The sequence below is a fragment of the Cryptomeria japonica genome, chromosome 6 (genome assembly GCF_030272615.1).
Source record: "Cryptomeria japonica chromosome 6, Sugi_1.0, whole genome shotgun sequence".
Classification (NCBI taxonomy): domain Eukaryota; kingdom Viridiplantae; phylum Streptophyta; class Pinopsida; order Cupressales; family Cupressaceae; genus Cryptomeria; species Cryptomeria japonica.
In genome coordinates, this window is record NC_081410.1 from 168225699 (window position 1) to 168226225 (window position 527).

Here is a 527-nt window from a genome sequence, read left to right on the forward strand (position 1 = left end):
ATCAAACACAACCCATTTGAGCATGTATTGGCACATACCATTTTAGGTATTTTGCACTTTGTGATGGAGTAACTCATTAGCACTGTAGTCAACAATTCTTCTTGTAGACTAGTCATGAAGTATCATTATTCTCACTTTAACATTTTGTGTACCACTATTAGTGAGATAATAAGTGAGCTGAAATTTGTTCACTGTTAAATGGATTTTGTGTTGCAATTTTTTAAAAATATTTATTGTATTTTGATTTTTTAAGGTACATCTGTCTTCTTTTTTAATGTTCCCAAATTTAAAGTGATGACTAATTAAATTGATTTTTGTTAAGTCATCAAAAAATAAATAAAATATTTAATCAATGACTTAATATTAATTAATTTAATTAAATAACAATAAAATAATAAAATATTAATATAAGGTCACTTTATATAATAAAGTTCTCTCGTTGGGTTCATCTTGTAGATGTTTCCTAGAGGGCTTTATAAAGAGGTCGTGGGGTTGTAACAAGGGCATGCTTAATTTGATAAAACGGT